Here is a 20262-nt window from a genome sequence, read left to right on the forward strand (position 1 = left end):
CAATTTCCCATCCACTCCAAGATTTCTCTTGAAGTGGGCCAGTGAGCTGCTCTGCTTGACATGTATGGGAAGTCTATGCCAGAGCATGGGCAGTCTCTGGGTTATGAACCTGTCCCTCCAGCATGTTCCATTGACTGTGGTAATGAGGTTGAGGTCTCTGGAGCATGTGGTGCAGAGGGATTGAGATTTCTTTAGATGTAGCATTTCTAACAGTGCAGGGTCAGACACAGCTATCGCCTCTTAGTAGACAATATGAGGCACAGAACAGTTGGAGTTTTTTTTTCAGTCTGTCCATGTAGGACATGTGTTTAAGGCCTAGGATCCTCTTCGGGAGGTACTTTTGTGGCCTCTCCAGCTGTTGCAGGTGTTTAGTGAGGTACATGCCAAATGGGACATTATACTCTATGACTGATCTAATGAGGGAAGAGTAGAGAGAAATGATGACCTCTTTCTTCCTGGATGCAAAACCCTTGGTAACGAGATGTGACACACAGAAGGACTTCAGACCATAGTGGTAATGTGGTGGTTGAAGGAGAGGTTGCTGTCAACCTGTGTCCCCAGATCTCTTATAATGCTTTCAGTGTTCAGCGAGCTCCCATCGATGTGGTAATTAGTGGGAACTGAGTTTTTTCCCAAAAGGGATGGCGACGCATTTTTTGGCATTAAGCTTAAGGCCATGGTTTCGACACCAGTCACTGGTCTCAGTGAGGCCTTTCTGTAGGATGTCTGCATCACTTGGGGAGTTAATAATAGCACCCAACTTGTAGATGTCTGCGAACTTGTTCAGCCAAGAGTCCCTCCATGTTGCCCTGGACTTCTGAGAAGTAGATGCCAAACAGGAGAGGACCCAGGACCAATCCGGGACTCCAGTCATGACTGGTCGATAGAGCCCACAGTTTGAAGTCAGACTATCTGTGAGCCAATTTGCAGCCCACCTAATGATATAGGGGTTGATGCCTATGTGAGCCAATTTGCAGCCCACCTAATGATACAGGGGTTGATGCCTAGCTTGGCGAGTTTATCAATAATTCCGGAGTGGTATCAAAAGCTTTGGCCAGATCAAGGTAGGCTGTATGAACTGCCTTACCCTCATTCACAGCTCTGGTGACTGACTCAAAGTCGTCAACCAGGTTGAGCAGGCATGATCTGCCTTTCACAAAACCAAATTGTGTGGGGTCCTGAGTTTGGAGATTCCCTATATCCTTGTTAATTAGGTCCATGATGATGCACTCCATAGCCTTCCACATCAGACTTGTCAGGCTAATGGGGCAATAATGTCCAGGATCTATAGTCGCTCCTCTTTTATGGAGAGGGATGACTGTAGCAGTGTGCCATTCGGTAGGGCAAAAGCCAAAGGTGAGGCTGTGAGTGAACAGGAGACACAGTTATGGTGCCAGTTCATTGTAATTCATGTAGAACACAGCCAGGGATATTGTCGGATCCCACAGAGCTGTACTCTTGGCCTCGGACAATGCAGCTTTAACCTGTGCTGCAGTAATACTGGGTGCATGGCATTCTTCTGGTATTGAGATTGGTCCTTTGGGGGGAGGGGTAAAATTGGCACTGAATCTATCGTCCAGTATATTGTCAATATCTGTTGGCTCAGTATAAGAGGTACCATTGCGCAGTAACTCAGAGCAAATCTGGGTATTGTCGTGGAGACTCTTAATATAATTGTAGACGGCTTTGTGGTTGTTTTTAATGTCTGCCATTGAGGCTAATAAGGGAATTTTTCCAGTCTTGGGACATCACCTTTTTCTGCAACAGTTTCTGTCTTCTGTTGTTGAGTTTATTAATGGCATGGGACCACCAGATTGGCTCCCTTTTTTTGGAGGACAGCGTCTTGGATCTGTTGGATATGGCTAGTTCCATGCATTTATGTACGTGTTCGTACAGTGCGTTGGTGTATGATTCGGCAGTCATGCATCTATTTTCCATTGGGATGGGTGCCATGACGTTAGCCACCTCTGTTTTTAGAAGTCCAATGTCAGCTTTGGAGAAGTTTTTCATGGTGGGTACCTTTGCAGCCGGTGTGGGTGAGATGTGGATTTCCATGGTGATTATGTGGTCGGATCTAACCAGGGAGGAATTGACTTCTGGTATAGAGCAACAGTTGCCCATGTTAGTAATAACCAGGTCAAGGATGTTGCTTCCTCTAGTGTGCGTTAAGAATGAGCTGGTCCACAGCATTGGAATTGATGAATTCCAGGAAGCGTTGGGCCAGTGCATTGATGCATGAGTAGTTTTCCCAGTTGATGGAGGGGTAGTTGAAGTCACCTAGTATGAGAATGTGGGTTGGATCTTAATAGTTTACAGGGTGCTTAGGAATGTGGAGTGAGAGTCCTTGGGACATGGTTGGGAGCCTATAGCAGGCTACAACCAGAATCGTCATCTTACCCAATATTAGTTATACCTGGAGTATCTCAGATGCGTTATGCTGTGCTGCTAGTCTGGAGGTGTGCATATCCTTTATGAATATGCAGACACCACTACCTTTAGAACTCCGGTCCATGTTCTGGGGCCGAAAGATCTAGAATGAGTTATAGCCTGGTAGCATAGGGGTGCTTTCTGCTGCTTTAAACAAGGCCTTCCTTACAGCACAAATGTCAATGTTCTCCATTTTGAGGAGTACTTCAAGCGAGTGCATCTGGAGAGTTAGACTTCTAGCACTGAGCAGCATAACCCTCAAATTGCATTTATTTATACAGTACAGTTGTGTACTTACCATAAATGTAGATGTTCAAGTGTATTCACTGTTGCAGTCATTACAATTGGGTTATCCTGCTGGCAGGCTACATGCAGTAGGCCCAAGTTCCAAAGTCCAGGTCCGGCGTCGGTTGCTGTCACCTCCTCCCTGACATCAGTGCGCCAGGGTATTCAGTTTGTCTTGCCCCAGATGTCAGGTGCTCCTAAAATGGTAGGCTAAATTATGCCAATAAGCATGCATACACAAAAAACAACTTTTCCTTCATCTACAAGCAAATACATCCCATAGGTTGTACAGAATAGAGAAGTACAGAAGTCCCAGCAAAGGAAAAGGGGGATGGTGGGAGGGTAACCTGGACTGCAACAGTGAATACACTCGAACATCTACATTTATGGTAGGTACACAACGTTACTATGTTCATCGTGTTTCACGGTTGCAGTCATTACAATTGGGTTGAATCCCAAAGCTAAGGTTGGGAGGCTGGTGCTAAATAGGATTAGGAGAGGCTTGCTAAATAGGATTAGGAGAGGCTATCAGGCCCTGCAGAACTGCAGTGGCAAAGCCTGCCCTGGATTTAGAGTAGAGAGGTAAGTGATGGTGCTTTGTAAAAGTATGCACTGAACTCCAAGTTGCAGCCTCTAAGATGTCTTTGGTTGGTACTCCTCTGAGGAAGGCTGCTGAAGTGGCTGCTGCTCTGGTTGAATGTGGCCTAATGCCCTTGGGCACTGATTTGCCATGCTGTGAATAGCAGAAACGAATGCAGTGGCCTATCCACTTTGAAACAGTCTGCTTTGAGATGGGCTTTCCCTGTGATACTGCAGCATATGCCACTAGAAGTTGTTCAGTCTTTCTGAAAGCTTTGGTTCTGTCCAAGTAGAAGCGTAGCGGTCTGTGAATGTCCAAAGAATGCAGAAGTCTCTCACCCGTATTCTGTGGGTTTGGATAAAAGGTAGGCAAATTAATTGTTTGGTTAAGGGCCACACTGGACACTACCTTAGACATACATGTAGGGTTTGTCCTCAGAGAAACCCTGTCAGGATGGAAAATGATAAACTGTTCCACAGCCATGAGTACCTGTAACTCTGAGACTCGTCTACCGGACGTTACTGCTAGGAGCACAGCTGTTTTCCAGGATAAGAATTTTATATCAGCTGCAGAGGCTGGCTCAACCGGAGGCAGTGTGAGTTTTTCCAAGACATAGTTGAGGTCCCATGCAGGTATTGGTGCTCTCCTTGGAGGTCTTATGTTTTTGGCCCCTCTGAGGTACTGCCTTAGTAATGAATGAGAAAAAATAGGTGGTTCTGTATTGTAATGAGCTGAAATGGCAGAGGCATGAATTTTAATTGATGAAAAGGAAAGGCCTTTATCCAGCATCTCAGTTAAGTATTGCAAAATCTGAGGAATATTTGGAACAATCATGTCAAAACCTTGTGCCTCGTTCCAAGCACAGAATCTCTTCCATTTTTCTGCATAAGATTTTCTGGTGCTAGGCCTCCAGGCCCCCAAAATAACATCAATCACTGCTTTAGAGAGAGGTGTGTCTTGAATGGCTACATTATCTGCCATGCTGCCAGGGTTAAGGTCCCAAGTTGGCTGTGCAGTATCTGACTGTCTTGTTGGGTCAGTAAGTGAGGAATTTGAGGTAATGTCCAAGCTGGGCATCGAGTCAAGCTCTATAGGATTGGGTACCAGTGCTGGCGGGGCCAGTCTGGGGCAATCAGTATAATTTTTGGCTTCTCTTATCTGACCTTGAGGAGTACCTTGGGGAGGAGAAGCAGAGGAGGAAAGGCATATATGGTTAGGTTTTTTCCAGCTTAAAGATAGAGCATCCACTTTCCATGCTTGCTTGTGATAAGTCCTTGTGCAGAATCTCTGCAGTTGGCAGCTGTGAAGGGAGGCAAACAGGTCTATGTCCGGGCATCCCCAGTTCCTTGCTATCACGCCGAAGACTTGTGGATCCAATTTCCACTTGTGGGGATCCATTAGGTTTCTGCTTAGTTCGTCTGCCAAAGTATTTATCCTTCCTGGCAGGAATTGTGCTTTCAGATGTACTTGGTAAGTCAATGCTGTGTCCCACAAGTTCATGGCTAGTCTGCAGAGGGGGTAGGAATGTGTGCCTCCCTGCTTATGTACCACATGACTGTAGTATTGTCAGTCTTTATCAGTAGTTGTCCTGGATGAAGTAGATCCTTGAAGGCTGTCAGGGCATTCTGAACAGCTAGCATTTCTTTTTTGCTTGACATGTAGATGCATTTGACTTGCGGACCATGTGCCCTGAATACATCTTCCTGCCTTATGGGCCCCCCCAGGTATAATCTGATGCATCTGTTGTCAAGGTCTGCCTGGTTGTGGGTAAGGTGAATGGCTGTCCCATGCTGTGGTGACAGGCCTTTGCCCACCAACAAAACTCCTGTTGCAGGCAGGGAATGAGGGTAATTATTGTTTCCAGGCTGAGGCAATGCTGAGTCCAAACACTTTTTAGATACCATTGAAGTTCTCTCACATGCAGTCCTGCATATGGAATTAGCAGAATGCAGGATGCCATGCAGCCCAAAGCCTGCAGAATTTTTCTTGCAGATTACTTATTTCAAAATGTTGGTAACAAAGACCCAGTTGTCAGTTGTCTGTGCTTGTCTGGCGTGAGCTAAGCCATCTGGGCAGTTGTATTTAAGCTTCCACCCAGGAATATTATCTCTTGAGAAGGTACTAGTTTTGATTTCTTTTTGTTTACTGTGTACCCTAGACCTGTTAGTAATCTTTTTACAAACGCCAGATGCTGTAGTAGAATGTCCTTGTTCTCTGCTTGAATAAGGCAGTCGTCCAAGTAAGGATATATTTGTATTCCTCTTTGTCTGCAAAATGCAATTACTGGTGCCAGGCATTTTGTGAAGACCCTGGGCGCAGTAAATAAGCCAAAGGGCAGTGCAGAGAATTGGTAGTGCCTTGAGCCAGCTATAAATCTGAGGTATCTTCTGCATGATTGTCTGATTGGGACATGCAGGTATGCCTCTTTTAGGTCTAAAGTCACAAGCCAAGCCTTCTTGACCAGCATGGGCAGAAGCTGCTGCAGAGTTAACATTTTGAATTTTAGAATATCCAGGAATGTGTTTAGGATAGACAGGTCCAGTATTGGTCTCCAGGCTTTGTCCTTTCTGGGCACCAAGAATATTCTTGAGTAAAATCCTAGTCCCTGCTCTTGCTGTAGAACTTGCTGAATGGTTCTTATGTCCATGAGGGATGAAACTTGTTTTTGTGCCTCTGACCATTGATTGCGTGGCAGGTCTGGCATACCGTTTGGCCTTGGCAAGGTGTGAAAGTGGAACCTGTAGCCTTGTGATACGATATTTAAGACCCATTTGTCCTGGGTGATCATGTGCCAATTTTGTGAAAAAAAGTGCTAGTTTTCCCCCCAAAGGAGCTGCCAGAAGATAAGTGCTTGGTGCTGGCAGGGGAAAGTCATTGAGACTGTTTCCTGTATGGCTGTGATTTTTCCCCTCCGCTTTTGGAGGTGGAAGCACCCCATTGTTTAGGCCTGTATGAGCCTTGGGGCTGTGATCTGCCTCTGGGGTGTCTGTATCTGCCTCTTTGTGGCCTGACACTGGAAAGGACCAATTCTTTGTAGGCCAGTTCCTGCTAAATCAGGGAGGCTGTACCTGTAAGAAATCCTTGACTGTTTGCATAGATTTAGCTTTGTCCTCCATTTTCTTCAACACCTCCTCTGCTTTAACACCAAATAAAGTATCATGCTGTAATGGAGCATCTAATAGTTTTGCTTTAACGTGATCAGGCAGATTCTGTTCTTTCAACCAAGCATGCCTCCTAATGACAGAACCTGTAACAGCAGCCCTGCAGGAGGCATCTAGAGAATTAAAACCACATTGCAAAGTATGCTTTCCCACTTGTTCAGCTGCATGCAATAAATCCTGCATTTCTATGTTTTCTGCACATTCTGAATTTGTCAACATTTTCTGTTTAAGCAGTGACATAAGATATTGCTGATATTTAAGCATATGACACTGACAATTTAAAACTCTTACAGCCAAGGTAGCAGAAGTATAAATCTCCCCCCCCCCCCCCCATCTGTCCAGGGCCCTTGAATCCCTATCAGACGGAGTAGGGTTTTTTGCAGTGGAAGCCTTGACCCCTTTGGGACCCTGAGAGATAGTTTCTGGGGTTTTTATATAGAAATGTATGTGAATCAGGAAGCCTGTAATATCTGTCTGGCTTAACAGGAGCTCGTGGTAAAGAGTCAGGAGACAGACCGGACTCTGAAAATACATCATCTACAATGTCTAAAACAGGAGGAACAGCAAGGGGACTGTGCTGAGGTAATAAATGGAAGTCTCTGAGTCTTTTCTTGGAGTCTGAGTAATCTTGGCTCTTCGGGTGGAAATGCTCCCTCATAGTATGCAGGGTCTCCCCAAAAGAATAATCCTCAGGAGGAGAGGCTGAAGGGATAGATTCTTCAGCATCAGAATCCTCATAGGGAGGAAGAGAATATTCATGTTCAGAAGAGGAATCAGAGGAGATGGAAACCAGATCTGAAGATTCATATCTCTTGCCTAGGCCTCTTATCAGGAGGGGGATGGGAACCCCTGATCAAAGTAATTAGGTCTTTGGCCATTTTAAGCATCTGTTTTTTAGGCATGGAGGCCTGTCCAGGGGAATGATGTACTTGTTTCTTTGTTTTTAGAGCTGCTTTAGTCTTTGCCTTTGATGCTGAAGTTGGTTTCACATATAACTGTGTAGGCCTGAAAACACCCTCAGAAGCCGATGCCTGCTCAGTGGCTCCGGACCCATCTGAGGGAATAGTTTCAGAGTGTCCAATACCTTGAGTTTCCAGCGGCCTAGTCGGCTCCACGTGGGAGTCGGAAGCGGCCTGTGGCTCTGAGGTAGCGAGCGTCAGGAGCTGCAAAAGCGCCTCACTGAGAACCGGCGACAGGCCTAGCGGAAGCCTCGTCGTCGGTTTTGGACTTCGGATGCCTGTCCTTTTCTTTTTCTTTGCGCTTTTTATAAATTCCGGTAGTTGGCTGTTCCAAAGGCATTATATAATTGAATATTCTGCCAAAGTAATGAAATGCAAAATCGTACCGACGCTTAATAGTGCATTGGTTAAATCTAGCACAAAACCAACAACTAGCAACGTCGTGGTCAGGGCCTAGGCAAGGAATACAGTAAGAATGAAAATCCTTATGAGGTATTTGCTTCCCACAAGAAATACAATTATTAACTTTTTCTGACATCGGTCTGGAGCAAGAAAAAAAGTTTCCCCAACGGGGTACTTGGCTTTAATGAAGACTTCGGATCTGAAATTCGAATTTGAAAATCTCAGGAGTCGGCTGACAGGCACTTGCGAACTGATTTTGCTTCGGGCACTGCGAGGCAAGAAAGACTGAAGGGAATGACGTCGGCTGCATCTTTTATACCCCTGGCGCACTGACGTCAGAGAGGAGGCGACAGCAACCGATGCCGGACCTGGACTTTGGAACTCGGGCCGACTGCGGGTAGCCTGCCAGCAGGATAACCCAATTGTAATGGCTGCAACAGTGAAACACGGTGAACATCTGTTACAGTGGTAATTTGGAACACAGCCTAAAAAGGCACTACAGGGGTGGCAAAAGCCTTAGCCAGTACCCAAAAGCCCAGGGGTGACAGACGTAGGCCATCTTTGGCAAAGTATCGAGGTCTGTCAATCATGTCATCCCAAGCAGATAGATACTGTGACACCAGAAACTTAGCCAATTGCTAAAGTCAATCATTTTCTGTTTGTACTGCAGTATCATTCTGGGCAATGGTAGGATGCTGCTCAGGGCTAGGGTCATACCTGTCTGGGCCACATAATCCGAGAGCTCCACCATGTCTCCTTTCATGTAGTCCAGTGAGGTATGTCTCAGGTCATTCACACCCACATGGACAATGACAAAGTCATACTTGTACATGTTGTGGAGTGACCTGAGTGTGTGTGTGTGTGTGTGTGTGTGCGTGCGTGTGTGTTGTGTGTCAGATTCTGGCACCTGATAGACAGATGACTGTTACCTTCTTATTCAACCTAGTGAGTGGGACATCAGTGTGTCTCACTATTGAGTCACCTATGATTATCGTATTGGGCAAGCAGTTTTGCCTTAGGGTCTTAGGTTAAGTTGCACACTGTGTAGGTGAACTATGTTTCTTGTGGTTTGTGTTGTGTTGTGGTGGTCCAGTGCATTTCTGCCTTGGAAGTCTCTGCTGTTTGGGTAGACTTCTATTGAGAGCTTCTACAAAGGTGGGTGTGTGGTTTGTGATTTTATGTGAGGGCTGTGATGGTGGGTTGTCTGGAGGACTGTGTTCCATGTGGTGTGGTGCAGGTGTTGACCTTCTCCTCTTGGCCAGCTATTCCAGTCTTGGCTGGAGAGTGCATGGCTTCCAATTTGGAGATATAAGTGCATCTCTCACAAGTCTGAGTGTTGGGAGGTAAGAGAAGAGGGTTGTCTGTGTACATGACACAGTTGCTACACTGCCTCAGAATCCCCACCAGGTTAATAGGAGAAAGCACAGCGAACCAACCTTTAGACATGCCAGGAGGGATAGTCATTATTACTAAGTACTGGAGCTGTTTCCTTATAGTACGTCTAGTGACAATAGCACTTTTGTGTGCTACAATAATTGCTACAAAAAGCCTGAAGTGGTAAGCGAATAAGCTAATTAAAGTGCAAGAGAGAGAAGAGAACTAGCCAGATCTAAGGGAAAATTTGAAGAGCAGACTTTCTGGCACCGGAAATAGTTTACCCCAGCTTAGCCACAGTGCGCAAACCCACACAAACACGGGCTTTTAAACTAGAAAGTTGAAAGAAATAGAAAAACTGCCCAAACGGCCAATAAACTACAATTTTGGAGCCAGCAACCACTCACTCCTCTTGTAGTAGTCAGGCTACTTAAGTGTTTACTACTCCCACTGATAAGCTGGAAGGCTTCCTTCTAACACAGAAAGGTCTGGGGAACTCAGAAAGTTAAAAAAACAGTCCTGGATACAGCAATTCTGTATCTGGACTACTCTAGTAACAGGAAAGGTGGAAAACAAGCTTAGAACTTTTTTTGTTGGTTTTCTTTTTTTTTTTTTTTGCTGAAAAAACAGTTAAACAGTAATAAAAATACTTTATTTGCTTTAATATTGCTGCACACATGTGCTAGCTTGCACTGCATTTACAGTTAAAATAAATGCAGTTAAAAAATGACAAATCAAGTGCAGAAAGCAGTATAATCAGAAAAAAATCAAAATGGGGACACTTAAAAGTTTCGCTCTCTCCTTTCTGTTGCTCTTGTAGTCTGCAGGAGGCAAAACAAGATCCATGGAGCTTAAACAAGCGCAAACACAGGCTTTATACAATATTTGCTTTTGATATCAAAGTTTACATCACTCTGCCAATATTGAATAACAGCTCCACAGAAAAAAACAAAAGACATACAAGGATGTTCAGTCTAATATTTACTTAAGCAAAATGAGTGAATATTCATGCAAACATCTAACAGTGGATTATAATCAGAACTAAGAATATATCCTTGACCCACTTGTCATATAAAAATGCAAAAGCATACCTTTAAAATTCGTCAGACATGACGCAGGCAGTAGCTCTCCAGCAAAGTACACAATACTGGAAATCAATATACAGCTTGCAGCTAAAGTATAGTTGCCTAACAACTGCAAATTCAAGAGTTTAAACATGGACTGCTCAGCGCAAGTCTCTTGTTTTAAAGGGTGTGGGTCAAGACAGCATTTAGAATAGAGAGCTCTCTCAAAATATCATAACTGAAAGTACACATACAAAAAACAGTTCTCCAACAAAAGCAAAAATTATACAGCTTCCAGCTAAGCTTTGCCAAACAATGACACAAATGGAGTTGGAAAGAATCAAACCCATGACCACAAGAGGATAATACGTTTTACATCGCCTAACACACTTTTAATGTAATATGTTTTACTGTGTTAGTCTTAAAGTTAAGATATGTCGGTGCCAAGTTTAAAAACCTTCCCTAATCACAAGACTGAAGCTTTCCAATGTTTTTTTGTTGTCAAGGTGCATGAGGGTGGCCTAATGGTTAAGGTGTTTGCCTTACAAACACAAGGTGCAGGGTTTGAGTCTCACAAGGGACAATTGGCTAAGCTTAAAATGGCTCGAAAGGGCAGTTAGCTTAGTACTAATCTATGAATCTATGAATCAAGGCTGAATTATTCTGGCCCAGTTTCTTTGCCTGGTTAACTACAGGAGCTAAGCCTGTGGAGTTTCAGTGTGGAGGTGTTACACTCAGTGGTGTTTCAGTGACTTACAATGCTGGCTGTTATCTGACTTGCTGCACATCCACCTGTGTCTACACTTGCCAGAAACCTCAGCAACTGTTTCATCTTCATGGTTAGATGCTGCCTGTTTAAGTGAACTCACAGCAAACACGTTATACATGGATGTTTTCCTGACTCTTCTTTTAGTTCCTGTTTCGGCATAGTTATTTTACAGGTTTCAATTCAATGTTTACAGATTCTTTGTCCGGCTTTCCCTCTGTACTGAACATTACATTGTCCAGCTTGCATTATATCACCAGACTGGTCTTCACTTAGTGTCTCTGTGACCCAAATCTTTGATATCCTAGAGTTTTAGATTCCCTGTCTACGGCTTTTTTAAGGATTCTGTGATCCTGGCATTCTAACACCCTTTGCCGGGGGTGGTGCCTCATCCGTCTTCAGTTTGAAATTATAACTGCCTCTCATTTAAATCATGGAAGGATGACATTATACATTTTTTTTCAATTTACATTATTTATGCGGTAAAACCTGCCTTATAAGCTGGTAGGGTGCTGACATTGCTTTAGATGCTGACTTATCTAATCTACATCCATAACTTTAAATCCTTCCGGTTAAGCCTCCTGAATTTTGGCATTTTACTTTGGAGACTGCGCACACCTTTCGACTTACTTTATTAGTTTTTTTTTAAAGTTTATTCTGGCAACTTGATCTAGACATGAGAATTGTCAACATTTACTTACTTTGCCACATAGTAATCTACATGTAATAGTTAAGCTGTTACCTCTACTTCAGTTTCCAGTAAATGAATCTTATTTCTTGTTTTGCCAGCATGCAAGACTGGCTCCTCCTTCCTGGGTCCATTCTTTTCTCCACTGGGGTGAGAGTACTTTGGACCTTCCTGGTAACCAAAACGCAAATAAAATAAACCATGTATGAGCAGCTGAGGGAATTACAGTCGGTAGTCCAAGAATAAATGAATTAAAAACTTCTTGGATACAATAACAAATAGGTTAAGCACTTTCTGTTATTGTATTAAAGGAAAGTGCTTAACCTGTTTATGTTATTGTATTCAAGAAGTTTTGAATTAATTTATTCCTGGACTGTAATTTTCATCAGCTGCTCGTACATGGTTTATGAGGATGGTCATTCCGTGTTTTTCCAGTCTGGTGCAAATAAAATAAAAACAGACACTTAGTGCTACCTCGCCTTTTCCAAGGAGTCTGCATCTAGCTTTATATCATTTGTAAAGTGCCAGAATGCTCTCCTTTAATGGATCAAATTACTCTCCTTAAACTTAATGTAGCAAAGAGTCATGTGATGCTTGTTCCCACCACCATTCATCCTTTGCACACCCCTTTCTTTTTTTTCCTTTTATGTTTTGGAAGAAAGAACAGATTACCATTTTATGCCTTGTGCAGAATCTGAATGTGATGTTCAACACAGGTAAGCATCGAAGGGCCAAATGTAAGTACCTGTAAAATCATCTTATCACATCTGAAAACATCACCCACATTAAGCATCTTTTACCAATCTCAGGCTCAGCAATAGTAAAACATATACCTGCATCTCCTAACTTGATTTCTAAATCCACTTCAGCATGAGCTAACAGAGGGAAACCTTGCCTCACACAACAACTCTTGAGCTAAGGTGTCCTGACAGGCATCTAATGACCTAGTCACAGTACTCCTATTCTACAAGGCCTGTACTAATTGCATGACATGGTGAGGTCAAGAGTCTAAGATCTCAGCTTTTTGATCTCAGCTTTGACATTATGTACACTAGATGGTCTGCGTCCCACTTGAAAGAACTACGTTCCTACATCTCAACTAGACTGCTTCGACAGGTATCTGTTTGTTACATTTTCCTAAAATGTGGATGGAGACCTCAAGTAAGCATTCATTTGCCTACCTATCATCTATCCTTTAGCCTCAGCTACCTTCCTTGAATAATGCCTTCAGGACCAAGTCCTTGTCTAAAGGTCCTTTACACACCACCCTCTAAATAGAAGCAGTTTTAATTTCATGAAGAATCCATTTCTAAACCAAAAAAGTACAGTTTTGTACCTACCATAAATGTAGATGTTCGAAGATCCACATTGCTGCAGTCCTTACACTTGGGTAGTCCGCTGTCCTTGGTCGGCCCGAATACCAAAGTATAAGGCTGACGTCGGTCAAGGCGCATTAAACTGACGTCAGGACGTCAGGGTACAAATGCGCATGACCGACGTCATATCCTCAGTCTTTTCTTGCCCCAGATGTCAGAAGACTCTAAAAGGAAAAGGCCAAAACCAAAACACAGCAACCAGCCAATCAAACACCCTTGCACTAAATATATGTACAATATATACAAAAATTTACAACCCAACCCATACAACCGCCTCTAAGAACAGAGGGGAAGGAGGGAGGGTAAATTGGACTGCAGCAATGTGGATCTTCGAACATCTACATTTATGGTAGGTACAAAACTGTACTATGTTCTTCATCTCACATTGCTGCAGTCCTTACACTTGGGTAGAATCCCAAAGCAGAGGTAAGGGAGGCTGGCAAAACTATAAAGAAGCAGGAGCTGCCAAAATGCCCTGTAAAATAGCAGTGGCAAAACCAGCCCTAGATTTAGAGTACAGAGGAAGGTGGTAATGCTTAGAGAAGGTATGCACTGAACTCCAAGTAGCTGCCTCCAAAATATCCTTAGTTGCCACCCCCCTTAGAAATGCTGTCGAAGTGGCAGTAGCCCTAGTGGAATGAGGCCTAATCCCAGCTGGAATCTCCTTGCCATGATGGGAATAACAGAAAGCAATGCAAAACCCAATCCACTTAGAAATAGTTTGTTTTGACACAGGCTTGCCCTGAGCACTCAAAGCAAAAGAAACAAACAACTGCTGAGACTGCCTGAACCCCTTAGTCCTGCTTAAATAATAACGCAACTGCCTGTGCACATCTAAAGTGTGCAGAATCTTTTCCCCTTTATTTTGGGGATTCGCATAAAAAGTAGGCAAATGAATAGTTTGGTTTAAAGCCACACTAGAAACCACTTTAGGCATAAAGGAAGGATTAGTACGCAAAGATACCCTATCCTTATGGAAAATTAAGAAAGGCTCAACCGCCATAAGGGCCTGCAATTCAGAAACCCTTCTTGCAGAGGTAATGGCCAACAAAAAAGCAGTCTTCCATGACAAATATTTCAATTCAGCAGTAGCTGCAGGCTCAAAAGGTTGTAGAGTGAGTTTCTCCAACACAAAATTGAGGTCCCAAGCAGGAGTAGGAGCTCTACGTGGGGGTCTTATATTCTTTGCCCCTCTAAGAAATTGCTTGAACAAAGGATGAGAAAACAATGGTGGGTCACAGTCATAGTGAGCTGAAATTGCTGCAGCATGAATCTTAATGGAAGAGAAAGACAAACCTTTGTCCAATAACTCAGTAAGATATTGAAGGGCCACACTTAAATTAGGCTCAGAAACATCCAAATCCTTTGCTGCACTCCAAAATAAAAATCTCTTCCATTTTTCTGCGTACACTTTCCTTGTACTAGGTCTTCTAGCTTCCAAAATCACATTCAAAACTTGCTGTGGAAGTTGAGACCTTCTATGGTTCAAAACAGAATATGCCAGGCTGTTAGATGAAGAGAGTGAAGCTTGACATTGAGCAAATGACTGTCCTCCTGAGACAACAGGTGTGGAATCGAAGGTAAAGGCCATGGAGGCTTCCTTACCAGACTTCTCAGTAATGGGTACCAGTGCTGTCGAGGCCAATCTGGAGCTATTAAAATCATCCTTGGTTTGTCCTGTCTGACCTTTAGAAGAACCTTTGGAAGGAGAGGCAGAGGTGGAAAGGCATACACATGAAGATTTTTCCAACTGAAAGAAAGAGCATCCACTTTCCAAGCTGTGTGATGAAACCTTTTCGTGCAAAACTTTGGCAGCTGGTGGTTTAGTGGAGAAGCGAACAGATCTATGTCTGGAGTTCCCCATGACACTGTCAATTTCTGAAATACTTGAGGATCCAATTTCCACTCGTGGGGATCCATGATTTGCCTGCTTAACACATCTGCTAAGGAGTTCTGTGCTCCCGGCAGAAACCTTGCCTGAAGATTTAGTTGCAAACTGAGAGCAGTCTCCCACAAAATCATTGCTTGCCTGCATAGAGGATAGGAATGCGTTCCCCCTTGCTTGTTGATGTACCACGACAGTTGTGTTGTCTGTTAGAATCAACACCTGCCCTGGAAGAAGTAAATCCTTGAAAGCCATTAATGCAAACTGGACTGCTAACATCTCCTTCAAGTTGATATGTAGATGTTGTAGTCTGACAGGCCACTTGTCTTGTATCCACTTTCCATTCAGATGAGCTCCCCAAGCTTTGTCCGAGGCATCTGTCGTTAGAATCTGACTCGCCTCTGGCCGGGTCACAGAGAGTCCCTTGTTTAGGTGACATTCCTGAGCCCACCACAACAATTCCTTTTGAATGCAAGGTATTATTTGAATGACAGTGTCCAGATCCTGGCAGTGCTGAGTCCATACATTTTTGAGATACCATTGTAACTTCCTCATATGCAGTTTGGCATTGGGAAGCACCAGAATACAAGATGCCATGAACCCCAAGGCTTGAAGGACTGTCCTTGCAGTCAGCCTGGACTGATGAGACAATTGATGAAAGTAAAGGGAAAGATTCTTTTGTTTGTCCGGGGTCAAAAAGGCCATCTGGGATGCTGTATTCAGTCTTACACCCAGAAAGCACATGTCCTGAGAGGGTACTAGACTGGACTTTATTTCGTTCACAGAATACCCCAGGCATCTTAGCACTGCTATCACGTATTCCAAATGATGAAGAAGCTTGTCCTTTCCTTGAGCCAGAATCAGGCAATCGTCCAAATAAGGATAGATCTGTATTCCTTTTAGACGGAGGAAAGCTATCACTGGAGCCAGAACTTTCGTAAACACTCTGGGCGCAGTAGATAAGCCAAAGGGCAATGCAGAGAACTGATAATGAGAATTTCCAGCACGAAAACGCAGATACTTCCTGCAACTCAGTCTGATAGGAACATGAAGGTAAGCCTCCTTGAGATCCAAAGTTACCATCCAATGATCCTTGCCCAGCAGAGGTAAAAGCTGTTGTAGCGTCAACATTTTGAACTTGGGAATGTCCAGATAAGTGTTGAGAGTAGATAAGTCCAAAATTGGTCTCCACGTGTTCCCTTTCTTTGGTACTAGGAACAGGCGAGAATAAAATCCTAGGCCCACTTCTGACATAGGAACCGGCTGTATGGCCCCTATTTGAAGCAACAGAGAAATTTGTTTGTGAGCCTCTATTCTTTGTTGAGGAGGAACGTCTGGCATGCCTTTGAAAGGAGGCAAGGTATGGAAATAAAACCTGTACCCGTGGTGTATGATATCCAATACCCATTTGTCTTGGGTAATCAAACTCCAATTTTCCTGGAAAAGAGCCAACCTTCCCCCCAAAGGTGCTGCCAGACGAGAAGGCTCTGGCAGCTGAAAGGGTAGGTCATTGGGTCTGTTTACGAAAGGACTGACCCCTGCCCTCACCCAAAGACTGTGCAGGCGAACTCCCTGTTCTAGGCCTAAAAGAGCCTTGAGCTCTGCCCCTACCACGTCTAGACCTACCCCCAGACTGGGAATCATAAGAAGGATACGTCCACCCCTTGGTAGGCCAATTCCTACTAAACTTCGGAGGCTGAACCTGCAAAAAATCTTTGACAGTCTGCATAGACTTAGCCTTGTCTTCCATTTTCTTTAAAACTGCTTCAACAGGAGAACCAAACAACACATCAGATTGTAAAGGAGCATCTAAAATCCTTGTCTTAACATGCTCAGCCAAATTCTGATCCCTCAGCCAGGCATGCCTGCGAAGAACAGAACCAGTGGCAGCCACCCTCGACGAGGCCTGTACAGCATCAAAACCACATTGCAAAGAATGCTTACCCACTTGTTCAGAAACATGAACTAAATCTTGTAACTCTTTACATTCAATACCTTCCGCCAGAGCATCTACCTTAGACTTCAACTGTGAAAGGAGATAGTTTTGGTATTTCAACATGTGAAACTGGCAATTCAAAGCCCTCATAGCTAGAGTGGAAGAAGTATAAACTTTCTTTCCCCATCTATCCAAAGCCCTTGCTTCTTTATCTGGAGGAACCGGATTTTTAACAACAGAAGCCTTAACACCTTTAGGCCCCTGAGAAACAGTTTCTGGGTCTGCCCTAGGACTCTTAAAAAGATACTTATGAGCTTCAGGCACCCTATAATACCTATCCGGTTTAACAGGAGCAGGAGGCAAAGAATCAGGATTAAGAGAAGCCTCTGCAAAAACATCTTCCACCACATCCAGAACAGGAGGTATAGCTAAAGGCCTATGCTGGGGTAAAAACAAAAATTCCCTAAGCCTTTTCCTGGAATCAGAGAAGTCTTGACCTTCCCATTTAAAATGCTCCCTCATGGAATGAAGAGTCTCTGAAAAAGAAAAATCCTCAGGAGGAGAAGCAGAAGGAGTAGAATCATCCACATCAGAATCAGAATAAGGAGAATACTCCTGCAAGTCTTCAGCCGAAGACTCTGAAGCATCCGAACCCTGCTCAAAACTCCCAAGCTCAGGTTCCACCCTAGGCCTCTTATCAGGAGGGGGCATAGAACCTCTAATCAGTGTAATCAAATCTTCTGCCATTTTAAGCATATGCTTCTTGGGCACAGTCCCTGAAGAACTAGGGGTGACACCAACTGAAGCTAAACCTGGCCTGCCTCTGGGAGAAGCCTTGGAAACAGAAGGGGAGGGCCTAACCACCTTAGGAAGGGAGGGGAGAACAGCCACCTGAGAAGCCCCTTCAGCCTGGCCTACCTCCTGAGAGGACACATCTTGCAATAACAAAGTCTCTCCCTGGGACTCCAAAGAAACTTCTGGCTGAACCTCCGGCTCCACCGAGCCCTCTAAAGAACCGGCGTCCGGGACGGACGGTTCTTCTAACCTAGGCTTTGCTGCTTTGTCCTTGCGCTTCTTCGACGAAGCGGGCGTCGGAGCATCCGACGGCATTTTATAATTGCACCGCTTCCCGAAGACTAACCTGGCACAATCTAACCTTCTCTTTATAGTGCGTTTGTTAAATCTAGCACAAGAGCGACACTCAACAACGTCGTGCTCAGGCCCTAAACAAGGTATACACAAAGTATGGTAATCCCTATGAGGTATCTGTTTCCCACAAGAAATACAGTTATTCACTTTTTCTGACATCCGGTAAACCACTGAGGCAAGAAAAAACCAAAATATTCCCCAACGGGGTACTTAGCCAACTCTGATTCGGTCTGAAACTCCGAATTCGAAAAATTTCAGAACGCCAACCGGCACTTGCAACGCTGCTTCTGCATCGGACCATGCGGCAAAAAAGACTGAGGATATGACGTCGGTCATGCGCATTTGTACCCTGACGTCCTGACGTCAGTTTAATGCGCCTTGACCGACGTCAGCCTTATACTTTGGTATTCGGGCCGACCGAGGACAGCGGACTACCCAAGTGTAAGGACTGCAGCAATGTGAGATGAAGAACATCACCACACAAGCTCCAAGAATGATAACATACAGTACATACATTTACTTAGCACTTCTCTCTTTGAGTTAACAGACTTCATCAGAATAAATTTAAGTTGTATACACCAGTTATACATTGAATAATAAAGGTTCTCAAGGGATGAAAACATCAGCTGACCACATCACTAACATATGCATACAGAAAAAAAACACACTTACTATATGAACATTTATTGGAATGTATTTATCTAAAAAAGAAAAAAATACTGTATTTTCAGTTTGTTGCAATCTTTTAGCCATTAAAAAAAACATTTTATACTGATGCTCCCATTCATCTCCAGCAGTTTATCTACCTGCTTAAGTGTTACATCCTTCTCCACTAAACTTTTGAAATTCCCTCCTCCCCTAAATCTATACTAACTTGAGTGCAAAAAACTTGAACTTCAAATGATCTGGACTTTGTTAATGAGTTTATGTATAGGGAATGGTTTGTATTCTCTTAATGTTATACATGTGTTCTAAAATTCATTTGCTAATCTTTCGTGTTGTTGACCTAATATAAAACCCATCACAATTTCCACATAAAGCAATATAAATCAGTCCAGCAGTTTCATAAGTGGCCTTTTTGTTTAAATAATGTTTTTTTTTTTTTTTGATGAAAAAAATTGTCTGAAATAAACCTACGGGTTTTACAGGCCCCACATTTATAGGTTCATGCAGGTTTAGATGTAGTAGTTCACCCACACAGCAGTGGTCACTCTGCAAAACTGACTTTAAATTACAAATCATTAGAATACCAAATACCTGTTTTTTTCACCTACTAGCAGGGATCCCCTTTTAAAATGTTCCAGTTGTTAGTAAAGATGTTCCCAACAGAACACACACACCTCCACAAATTTTCCAGTTGTTAGTTAAGATATTCCCAATAGAACACACATACCTCCACATACATTTTCATCCAATGAGAATCCTTATTATACTATACACATCTGGTGCATACACCTTCTGTTTATTCTGATACAGTCTGTTAACTCAAGATGAAAGCACCAAATAAAATGCATGTTTGATGTCTTTCTTGGAGCTTTTTTGCTGTTTTTGTGTTTTGGATTATTTGCTATCTGGTGCACTAGTTTTGTTATTTCATCCTAAAGTTTCAATTTTACGTTTTTTTTGGCTTATGAGAATCAGTTTATACATATCAAGGATTACTTTACAAACTACTGTACAGAAAGCTGTTTTAGTTGGACATTTTACTTTGGCTTTACCTCTGCAGTAGTCTGTATGTTTGTTTGCATGCTCAGTGCAACAAGTCCCTACACAAATAAAGACTAAAAGAAGGTCATAACCAGAGGCATCATTCTGACAGTCAAGGCTGCAAACTCCAAACAACAATGGTCTCTACCCACCGTCTACTACAGTTCCCTCCAGAAAACCTTCCTTCAGCCTTTACAGCTCCTCAGCTGGTGCAACCATCCATCTTCTAAACAACATTTAAACTTCACAAGAACAATTCATCCCCAAATACTCTCCATGACATCCCTGAAAACAGGCAGCAATGACATCTCGCAAAAAACTGAAATACTTGATTACACTAAATCTCACCATCTTTGCTCAAATAAGAGATTACTGAAACATATTATACTACTTTAATCCACAAATGCAATTATATTTGCTTCCGTTATCCCAATTCTGTGGGAGTTCATCTCACAGGGGCAGGAAAGTACAATTGTGTACACTTACCATACATGTAGATGTTA

General features: G+C 43.4%; 1 protein-coding gene across 1 annotated transcript in view; it reads right to left on the minus strand.

The window, feature by feature from the left end:
• GNE (glucosamine (UDP-N-acetyl)-2-epimerase/N-acetylmannosamine kinase) overlaps positions 1 to 20262 on the minus strand; it is an 852948-nt gene that overhangs the window by 772832 nt on the left and 59854 nt on the right. The window lies entirely within an intron of this gene.

The sequence above is a fragment of the Protopterus annectens genome, chromosome 2.part2 (assembly GCF_019279795.1).
Source record: "Protopterus annectens isolate FY-2018-M chromosome 2.part2, PAN1.0, whole genome shotgun sequence".
Classification (NCBI taxonomy): Eukaryota; Metazoa; Chordata; order Ceratodontiformes; family Protopteridae; genus Protopterus; species Protopterus annectens.